The sequence below is a fragment of the Thunnus maccoyii genome, chromosome 7 (assembly GCF_910596095.1).
Source record: "Thunnus maccoyii chromosome 7, fThuMac1.1, whole genome shotgun sequence".
NCBI lineage: Eukaryota > Metazoa > Chordata > Actinopteri > Scombriformes > Scombridae > Thunnus > Thunnus maccoyii.
In genome coordinates, this window is record NC_056539.1 from 12,148,944 (window position 1) to 12,160,000 (window position 11,057).

Genomic DNA, 11,057 nt, shown 5'->3' on the forward strand with positions numbered 1-11,057 from the left:
ACCATGGTAATAAAATCACCCTTGACATGGTAGGCTTGCCATCAACATCAATCAAATCAAAATACCTGACTTGAATAAATTAAAGCCAGAACCAACTATCCTTGATCAATTACCTCGCAGGACTATTAGGAATATAAGCATGAAATCAATACTCTTGGAAAATATAAATAGCGATATCAATCAATACAATAAGCTTTAAAATAATTAACTTTCAAACTAAGTACTAAAATCTACCAACATAATAACAGTATTCAGCTGTTATCTTTTTCTTTGTTAATCAGATTCACCACATCAGTGCAGTGACAAAACCTTGAATGTTACATGTTGCTTTATCAAAAACATTCAGTGGCTTACTGGCAACGTTTTTGTTCAATTTAGGCTACATTACAACAGTGAGCTGCATTTAGCTAAAGTTACACTCACCAGCTTGGGGTTCTACTAGTTTTCACATGAGGAATTTAGTAAACAGGTAAATTTTAGTATAATAAAGTATAGAAAGTATATTGCGGTGGCCCTGAGGGTCAAAACATGACATTTCAGAAAACACAACAACATTTCAGAAAACATAACATTTCATTTGGCCTGGGACAATACGTCTTGATGCAGAGATAGCAAGACAAGATGCACCAGAGAGAGTGAGAGAGAGATGCCATTGCATCACTCCCTGTCATGCTATTGCATGACAGGGAGTGATGCAGAAAATGCAGCACAGTCTGTGCCAATTTCAAGGTATTTACCCCCCAAAATAGCCTATAACAGCCTGCAAACTTATATAACTGAATGATATGGTTCCCTCGCGGTCTGGTACTAAATGTTCTGGTCTGCAGACCGGGGCCTGGGAACCCCTGGTTTACATCAGCTTGAATGCAGACAGGTTCTCTTGATAGCTTTTTCAATGAAGGCAAAAGCCCAGTAGCACACCACTCATTTACAGCCAGTCAGTGCATCCATGGGAGTTTATTTCCTATAGTAGGTTATCATTGACCAATCTTGATTGACTTGGGTTCTATCCAATCACAAAAAAGAATTGTTGTCCATACCTTTTCAATTTTGTGAAATGTTGTTGTGTTTTCTGAAATGTCGTGTTTTCTGAAAAGTCAATGTGTTTTCGGAAATGTTATTTTGACCCTCAGGCCCACCATAGTGTATAAATATAAAGTTAGTAAGTTGAAGTCTGTTACTCTTCATATTTAACTACTGCTATGAATACTCACTGTTTTAAGGACGGCTCATGTTGTATTTTTTATCGTTCAGCTACATTTTTCGTTTCAATGGTACGTAACGCTAACATCTGACTAGCACGCACACTTTACTCCAACATGTAATCTGATTGGCTAATGTTTTTTGATTGTCTGCACCTGCTGTGGTGACGTCGCCATCTACCTATGGACTGTAAAAAATATGGACGTAGTCAACGTGACGTCACCCATTGGTTTGCGAACTAGTGATTTGAAGTTTCGAGATTGACCATTGCCATCTTGGATTTGACCATCGCCATCTGGGATTTGGCCGTCGCCATGTTTGATTTTTGGAGCCAGAAGTGACCGTATTTGGACGAGAGGGTTGAGCTCACCATATAGCTAGCTGCTAGCTCTGTTAGCACGGTGCATTTACAACCTATGGTTAACAGTGATAATACTAATGCTAATGCTAATTTTCGCTAGCGAAAAACAGGCCTAAAATTGTTAAAACAAAATGTACTCACCGGAAAAAACTCTTTTATTAAAACCAAACGCTGAACAAGACTTTTTTAGATGATCACAATGTACACTTAACTTTAGTAAACTGAAAACACACTGTGAAATAGCAGCAGTTAGACCTATGGTTACAATACATAAGCAACGTTGTCGCCGTGGCAGTGACTTGTCAATCACGACGTAGCCACGCCCTAAAGCATACGCTGCTTTATCATCTATTTTACTCTAAATGGGACCATAATTTACAAAATGAAAATCATGCTGTATCGAAGAAGACTTGAAACTACCAATTGAGATCGTAAACTCATTAGGAAACAGTTTACTGAGGTAATACATCAAGAGAGAAGAAGGGTCATTTTCTCATAGACTTCCATACAATCAGATTTCTTTTTGCAGCCGGTGGAGTCGCCCCCTGATGGCCATTAGATAGAAGGCGAGTTTTTGGCACTTCCCCATTGGCTTCATTTTTCAGCCCCGGAGGATGCTGCTTGCATCTGCCGCAGTATACCAGCATAAAAAGCAATGGTTAATTCATTATTTTTCCTGAATATGTGATTAAATTGGACTAGTCTCCACCCACTGACCACCTGTCTCACCTTAGCTATGAAAATCTGATACAATGATAAGATATACTGTAGAAATGCAGGTGACACCTAAACTGCCACATCTGGATTGATATACCAAGGCCATTAAAAAATATATATTTTCAAAATAATAAATTAAAATTGTTTAAATTATTTATAATATATACCATCTTATGTGAAATAGATATTATTTGATTATTTTGATTTCTGTAAATGTGCTAGTGTTAGTCAGCCAGCTAAGTTTCAACAGCAGTCCTTTGGCAGATGTTCTCAAACCAGTAGGCTATTTTATTTAGTAACTCTACAAATATATTTTGATTTTTTACAAGCACAGCTAATCAAATCTATAAGTTATCACAATTATCAAGACCTGTGACCTCCATGGGCCTCCAACTCTACAGTAAGCCATGCTTTGTTTTGTGATTGCTTGTATTGTTAATTTCATTTCAAGTGTCTAGCATGGCGGAAATTTTCTTTGATAATATTTCACAAGAAACTAACTACCTCAGCAGTTAATGATATTTATAAACTGTAGCAGGACCATGAAGAGATTAATTTGTGTCCGCCACTATGACAACTGACTGCTACAGGGTGTGACGTCAACTGCAGGAACTCAAGACGAACATCCTGCCACTACATCGGCATTGGGCATAAATCGTGTACTGCAGACTCGTCAAATATAAATGCAATTCTTAGGAGACTGGACTGGCTTAAACACAAGCTCTCTTTTCACTAACCCTTTCATACCCTCTTTGCTCCCTTTTCTCCATCTCCTTGCCCCAGAGGAGCCAAGCTGCCCCAGTGTAATGAAAAAGTGTGAACTTGCTCTCAATGTGGCATTTCCTTGGCCAGAAAGTGTGAAGGTAGCAGAAACCGAGCCAGTCCTGGCAGCAGCCTTGCTTGCTCCCTCACACATCATTTGCACTCTTTGGAAAATGCTATCACTGTGGGTAGATTACTTGCTTACTTCATTTACTGCCATGTGGGGCTCCGGAGGAACTGATAGCCTTTCAGAGGGGTCGGAAGCTGAAACACACATCATCAGCACTGATACAATGTGATTATGACCTGAATCATTGCCAGCCGGGGAGGCAGGAGGCTCAGTGGCGCAGATTGACCGTGAGGGGGGTAATCAGTCTGGTCTCGGAGAAGCTTTTAACTCATATAATCACTCCCTCACCTTTGAAAAAAAGATCCTCGATCTGTTCACACACTCAAACAATCATGCTGATGCTCAGGGAGAAGGAGGACAGATTGAGGGAGGACAGACAAAGAGGTATAATAAAGAAGAGCTGGAGCATGGAGTTGGCAGGGACTTTACAAAATGCTCTCACTCATTGTTCTGACAACAATATTTTCTCTGCCCAGGCCTAATGGGCTTGTAATGAGTGCTGTAATATAAGCAGTAGCCTAGCGTAACCTGTAAACCTTAATTAAGTCAGACAGCCACCTTAAAGAGAGCCAACGACTGTGCTCAGTCACCATCTCCTGATCCTGACTACACCCTTCCATCACACCTTCATAAATCACTCCATCCCTTCATGTCTCCTGCATCCAGCTCCAAATCCTCCTCCATTTCTCCTTTCACTACCCCTCCCATCGTCACCTCACCTTGAGCAATGGCTGGGGGAGGATGAACGTTGCAGAGCACAGAGGAGCATCGGTGTCCATCATGAGGGCAAAAAATAGTCCCTGGACCCTCCCTGGTATCCTCTCTGACCCCTGAGTAGGAGACCTCAGCCATTGATTTGTTGCTACTCACTCACATAGACTACACTAGCCTCCAAGCAGCAGTCAAACAGATCCATAGGCAGCACATCCCAAAGGACCGCCTGTTTGCCTGTGTGGATGTATGTGTGTACTTATAGAGTGTATATGTGTGATGGTGCAGCGTGCGATGCCTAATGAGTGTGACAAATGCAATAAATTCTTTCTGAAATGCTCTGCCAATGTTTCAGGATCAATACTGGGGCAAAGAAGCCATCATAACAAAGCAGGAGACAGACTTTGACACCTTCGAACTGGTAATCTATTGTGTGGCTCGAGGGTTAAATAGTTCTCTCTGGGCACAAGTGGTGCTACATATAGTCCTACTGTATAGTATTTCTCTCTATAATTAACATGCATGTATTACTACATATTGTAGGTTTAACATTAAGAAGACTGAAAACAGTAACACAGTTCCAAGTCATTCCTAATAAAGTTCCTAAGGAAATACTGTTTGGCGGTAGGTGCAGCTTTGGGAGATGACGTGACAGATTGCAATAGGCCACCCATCCCCAGGTTGGCCAGAACTCTTTCAATATATGGCTCTGTAACACTTACGATACAGCACTTTCTCCCACTGTACTGTAGCCTTTACAGTAAGCCTTGGCTTTTGTAGACTATGTGGGTACTAAATCCCTCCTCTGCTATTACAGTTTTTCTCAATTGCTTTGACACATTTCTCAAAAGATTTTCCCAGTACTTGAAAAGATTTTCTCAGAAGTTCTCAGCACTGAAGATGCATTTCCCAAAACAACTTATATGTGCAGCAAAACAATATAGTTAAAAGGCTGTAACTCATCCAAAACCTTTAATTCATGTTTCAAAATGAAGTTATTGTCAAAGAGTCAAAAGTCATTGCCACCAAAATGACACGTTTGTAAAACCAAAGTTTTTCAAAATGTTTCGATGTTTTGTCAGAATGACATTGGACTTTGGAATTGTGTTCCTCAACTCCTAATTTCCAAACAGTCTTGTCCTACATGTTTTCACTGAAACTGAATGCCTGCTGTACCAGAGAATTATTTTTCTAAAGCTAACTGATTGCTATTGTGCGTCAAAGTGAATACTCTTCAGATGCTGTTTTCAAGAGTACAAGGTTTCACATTCCACTTTATAAAGCAAAAGAGAACTTAGATTTGCTTGTAATGTGCATGTTATTTTATTTTCCTGCAATTCTCGAAATAGAGTTACAGTGTTGGAAATCACTGGACCTCCTGTCACTCCTTCTGTTTGGCCACAGATTCTCATCGATCTCACATGTCATGTCATCATAAGCAGCATCCATTGCAACAAGCAAAGACATTTGATTTTGTGGTCAATGATCATATACTTTACACATCCACTTTACACCTCCGTTGCCCCCTCCAATGTTCATCTGAGCAGGCTCCTCCATGTTCACAAATTGCAGTAACTCTGTTGCCCTCAAGCACTATAAATGTTTTACAATACCTATACTCATGACTTACACGTGTAAGCTAACTGTACAGCACGTGCCATTGGTTGATCTAAGATGTGAGAAACTCCTCATTCATAAGTGAAGTTAGAGATTCACCTGACAACAAATTTATCAATTTAGCAGACTTAACGACCATGCCACATCAATGCAATTCATGAAACACTGGCTCGGCAGATATTGACAATTAGATGGACTATTCTGCATGTGATGATTTACACAATGAAAGAATTCTAAAATATTTTTGAGAAAAAAACCTATTCAACTGAGAAGAAACAATCTATTTTGATCCCAAAGACATACACAACCACAATTGTACACATTGTAGACAATTGTACTTAGTCATCTTCCTATGTGTGCTAAAACATTTGAAAAATGGTAACAAAGAATGAGAAATGCTATTTCTTCAAATGTCATCTGAGAACTGAGCCAAAGCAACTGAGAAAAACTGTAAAGCCAGGGCCAGATCTATAAATACATCTAGTGGCCAGCATCCCTGATGAGCAAGCTAATTGACACTGTTAATGGATGGAGTTTCACAGAGCTGTAAATAATGTGTAGGTTCACACTTACTGCCTCCTGCCGTGTTACTTCTGGGAGGGCAACGGGAGTTTACCTGCCAAGTCCTGTCTTTCTAGCCCGCCGTCCCTCCCTCCCCCAGACAAGTCTGCTCCGGCCAGGGGATTTACACAAAAATCAATAAAAGTTTCTCTGAGCCCCCCTCCCCAACCCCCCAGTCAAAGTCAGAAAACTGCATCTCCTCCTCTTCATGTACTATAACAACCTCTTGGAAAAACAAACAAGGCCAGGCAAAAGGAAATAATAAAATTGCTTTCACTTGGCTTGGCTACTACTGTATATGATACAACACAGTACACCATGTTTCCACTGTCTTCACTTAATGAAACCGATTGGCATATTTGATGTGATATCCCTTGCAATGCTTGTCCTCTTTCAAAAGGTGAAAAGCATTTGAACCTTTGAGACAGATCAATTGATCATCGCAAAGCCACAATCATAGATGACTGGCAGCTGCAGACTGACTGGCTACTGAGAAACGGATCAGGTTCTCTGTCACTTTGATTCTACAAATTGAAAGATACCTTTAAAGACAGCACTTCAAAGGCCCAGAGGTTGCTTGGATGGAGTGATTGAAATAGGGATAAGGAAGAAAGACATGTGAGGAGGAGGAAAAACCACACACATGTACACATTCCTCTTCCTTATACAGGCCAACTTGAGAGGAAACACTCATTGCACATGTCTTTATAAACAAACTTGTAATGAGTACTCTGCTTCATGTAGTTGTTCTTTCCATTCAGTGCATACACTGAATGGAGCATAGCACACTGTATTCCAAACACATATTGTTAATTATGCCTGGCATGCCAAAAAAAATACAGCTTTGTGTCCTTGTCCTGGCTTTCTTCATTTATTTATCTCATGTCACCACTGAGGTGGAGAGGAGTAATAATTAACACTAATGGTCTGACTAACAAGCAGGCACCAGGGTGTTAATTGCATTGACGTATATTTCCTAGTAACCACATTCAGCCTAGAGGATTCCAGAAATACTGTTGTGTTAATGACCACCCAAGAAATGATTAACAGATAGATAGATAGATAGATAGATAGATAGATAGATAGATAGATAGATAGATAGATAGATAGATGGATAGATAGTATTCTGAATAGTATCCTAACAGACGAAACAGATATGACAACCCATCAGCCATTAATTAATTTGAGTAGTCTTTTTTAATTAAGCCAGATCTACCGTTGAACAGTGAACCACAGAATGGCTGCCATGTTGGAACTCACATAAAGTCCACATACCCAACCAAATTAACATTTGATCATCAAAAAAGAAACACAAATTCCATCTTTCATCAGTTTCTTTTGCACTATTTGGCTTTCAATTTGCTTGTATCACACTGAAAATGTAAATGTGATACATCTCCAGTACAAAGCCTCTGACCACTTTGTGTCTCTGGCAATAAAGCACAGAGACTGTTAGCTACAGTGTCACTCCTTCACTGGAAAAGATAGATGGAAGGAGTGAGGGGAGAGATGGCCGCGTGATGGAAAGGATGGGGTGTGAGAGGAGGGGGGGGGGGGGGGGGGGGGAATGAAGGGGATACGGCCCTACAGTCGCCCACATATGCTCCCTCTGTCTCTCCCTCATTCTCTCCCTCCTTTTGAGCACAGTATGGGAGCAGTCTTTTGGGGGGAGGCTGGCAGGCAATCAGTGATGTCATGCCAGCAGTGCAGCGATGGCAGCTTAACCTATTTTCGGAAATACCACAGAATTTCTATTTATAACCGTGCTGAGCAGCATGTATCTTCACACATCCCTCACGGACCTGAGCATTCGTAGACATTTTCCAATCTAAAATGTGCCTTCATCCCAAGTTGGGGATTGCTTAATATCTGTAGGAAAAAGGGGCTTGACAGTGAAAGTGTTATTTACCATTGTCATAAATACCATTTGGGGAGGTTATGTAGACTATGTTGTCAGTTTTAGCATATTTTATTCTGTTGTCATAAGAGCATTTTTATTGCTTATATTGGACATTGAGGAATAAAAAAAGCTATAAAAAATAAACCTTTCAGACCAGTAGCTGTATCAGCAATAGCAGCAGCAAAAGTGAGGTGATCATTTTACACATCTACCAAACTTGGCCTCTGCTTCTCCTCCTCCTCCATCCTACATCCCTCCCACCCTCCAGTGCCCAAACAGCTCTCAACCTGTCAGAGGTATCCCGCATGTCCCAAGCTGAGCCATCACTCTACTCTCCCACTGCCTTGGGATAAAAACGACCATTTGTTTCTGCATCTCTGACAAACACTTTATCTTTTCCCCTCCACTTATCCATCTGTCCATACATCCATTGTTCTGTGCCCATGTGTCTGTCTGTCATTTGCTTTGTGGGTCTTGCTGCATACATGTGCCATCCTCCCTGTCCAATTCCTCTCCGTCACATTGGGCTGTGTGACAGAGACGGATCGAGTGACAGTGCTAAGTCATATCCCCGCTGCTTTGTGTTTGCGCGCACTCTCGGGCAGATACATGTACGACATTCATGCATTGTTCATTCACACCAGCATCAAGGGCTCAACCATTTGGCAATCAGAGAGATGTGACAGCTTGACTAATCTGTGATTGTTTTTTGGCCAAAACATGGGGGTTAGCGAGCCCTCCAAGGGCACAGTACTATAAGGCAAGACAAATAACTTATTATTTTCCAGGCTTGTACAAGGCTTTATCGCATGAGTTCTCCTGAACCATTCCAAAATGGAGAGGGATTATCACAAAACATTGCATTAAAATCTCCTCTCTGCCCTCTCCCTTGTTATTTCATTTTCCTTCTAAAATGAATCTGTGCCCAGCCAGGCTCAAACACAACTTTAAAGAGCTCATGCTATTCTAACAGAAACCACCAACCCCCTCCTCCTCCTTCCCTCCCTCCTTTTTTTTCCCCCTCTGTGCCTTTATAACCCCCCCTTATAAGAGCACACTCTGCTCTGTAGGCAATGGCACTTTGTTAAGCTACCCATACAAAATAGATAGGCTTCCCTTCTATTTAGACTAAGAAAATAGCTGTGACCTTTGTGCATGAACGAGAAGGCGGTGCACTTCTATCGACTCTACCTTTAGAAGAGAAATATGACCTGCAACATGCCAAAAATAAGACAACCCACGTCCTCTCTTTAAATTTTTGAAAATACTGTCAGCACAGTCATAAAAGGCAGACAAAAGTATATCAGCAAATTTCTAATGAGTTCAAATATACTTCCTATCTTGTTGTACTAATTATCATAATAATGTTATACAGTATAATAATATATCTAGCCTGAATTAATGTTAGCTGCCATGAATAACTAACTGGTAATTGTCCAAATACTTTTTGAACAAAATTTTGGGATGCTATTATATCACAGCAACAATTATATCATCAAAACATTTGTACTAACAAACTCCAAGAGGCAAACACCAAGCCGAGACAGCAATGTATTAACTTAAAGGTAGCAAAGTGAGAAATGTAAAAGTAACAACCTGTTTACAGTGTCTTAAATCACAAACACCTATGCCATTATCATCATGCCTCCTACTGTGACACTGTCACCAAAAACCAACAATGTAAAACAAATCACGACAGAGAAACATGTATTCTATTCAATGGAAAACACATGTACTGTAGGTTTTTATAAACGAGTGTCTCAGTGATGAAGTTGGTCCATGTTTCCCCTCAGATCTCACAGTGCATCTCCCCATGTCTGTCCGCGCTCCAGGCAACCATTAGCAAACATATTCCTGAAAGGTCACAGAATAACGCACTTCCAACATACTGAAAGCATAATATACTGCAAGCCATAATGAATGTTGCACTGGCGCAGGAAATCAATCCATCTGAAAGGCTCTCCTGGGCGGGGATTAAGGGGAGAAGCGGAGACAGAATAAAAGCCAGGTGAGTTCGGTGTGTGGACACTAACCTCCAGCAGAGCGCGGCCTTGTCGGCATCTAAGATTGGCAATCTCCTTGGAAAACCAAAGAAGAAAGAAAAGAGGAAAGGAGAGGGAGGTAGCTCTCCTCATCCTGAAGTCAAGACCCATAGCGCCTGTCAGTACCAGTTGAGCTGCTGCATCTTTTATGAGGAAAGCCCTGTTGCTTATTACAATATTTACAGGCGTTTAAAGATTGTGAAGCGAGTGTTGTTACTGCATTAGCTTGGCTCGGTGGCCTTCGCTCACTGGCCCTGACAGAAGATTTTATTCTTTGTTTGTTAAATCAAATCGCTGCAAAAAACTGCAAGGAGACTGAGAATAGCTTTTCCCGCGTCTCGGCAGTCACACTCTCAGCACTGAAATGGAATTAGTTTCTTCTTAAGAACTTCATGTTTGATTTCATTAGCAACCATACAATAGTCACACTGGCAAAAGCCCTGGGATAAAAGCACAAAGTCCACTGATGTCTGTTTGTTAAATTAGTAATATCATCACACAGTGTTGTGTATGTATCATCCATGTCCACTTCTACAGCTCTGTTTATAGTCTGTAAGTGAATTTATCCCATCTGTTTCCTCAGGGGGGATGCTGTCCTACAGCAGTGCCGTGATCTTTGACACTTTCCATAAGGCTCATATAATATGGAGACGTGTATACGTGCACTCACACTTCCATCATATCAAAGAGGAGAGAGAGGCTTTAACAAACCAGAGCTTAGTTTAATCAATGCTACTGCCTTTCAAGTATCGTTTTACATAGGAAAGGGCAGCTTCATATTAATACTATGTCAGTTTGGTGCTATGCATATGCATTTTTCCAACTATTCCTGTTTCTCTCCTTCTCTCTTTTTTATTGGGGGGAAACCACAGAGGAGCGCTATCTATCAGACTAGCTCAGAGGGAGAAAAAAAATAAAAACTTGAATAAATATTTCATTAGATTATTCTGTGATTGAATGTGCTTCTGCTTGGATGGGGTGTACAGCAATATCTCTGGTCCATTTATAAATGCATTAACACAATGATACCCGACACTAGCTTATTGATACCAG

At 40.8% G+C, this 11,057-nt stretch overlaps 1 protein-coding gene across 8 annotated transcripts in view; it reads right to left on the bottom strand.

The window, feature by feature from the left end:
• celf5a (cugbp, Elav-like family member 5a) overlaps positions 1–11,057 on the bottom strand; it is a 192,057-nt gene that overhangs the window by 175,956 nt on the left and 5,044 nt on the right. Inside the window, exon 1 of one of the 8 annotated variants that reach the window (XM_042415903.1) lies at positions 1,706–1,860. The exons of 5 other annotated variants lie outside the window; for them this stretch is intronic. The gene's annotated coding sequence lies outside the window, so the exon portion shown is untranslated. 2 more of the 8 variants (XM_042415902.1, XM_042415901.1) reach the window with 2 other exon arrangements.